This window comes from Charadrius vociferus, unplaced genomic scaffold, assembly GCF_000708025.1.
Source record: "Charadrius vociferus isolate BGI_N301 unplaced genomic scaffold, ASM70802v2 scaffold375, whole genome shotgun sequence".
NCBI lineage: Eukaryota > Metazoa > Chordata > Aves > Charadriiformes > Charadriidae > Charadrius > Charadrius vociferus.
Genome location: NW_009648440.1, coordinates 1,112,798 through 1,113,085, shown reverse-complemented (window position 1 = coordinate 1,113,085; position 288 = coordinate 1,112,798).

The following is a 288-nucleotide window of genomic DNA, read 5'->3' as shown; positions in this document are numbered from 1 at the left end:
GGGGAGAACGAAAGGGAGGGCTGTGGGTACCAGGGAGCCGCCATTCCTGAATGCGGCGTGCTACAAACTTATGCTTTGTGAGAGGTGGGATTAGATCGTCACCGTGGAAAGGAAATTTATGAAATACATCTCCTGGAGGTACGGGAGGCTCTGTGAGAAGTCTCCCAGGACAGGGTGAATCTTTGGGCAGAGAACCGCTTTGGGGATGGGAGAAGGGGGAGAGAGAGAGATGCTCGGAACCGCCACGCTGAGCCTTCCTTCAGCCCTGGCTGCAGCTGAGGACGGCTG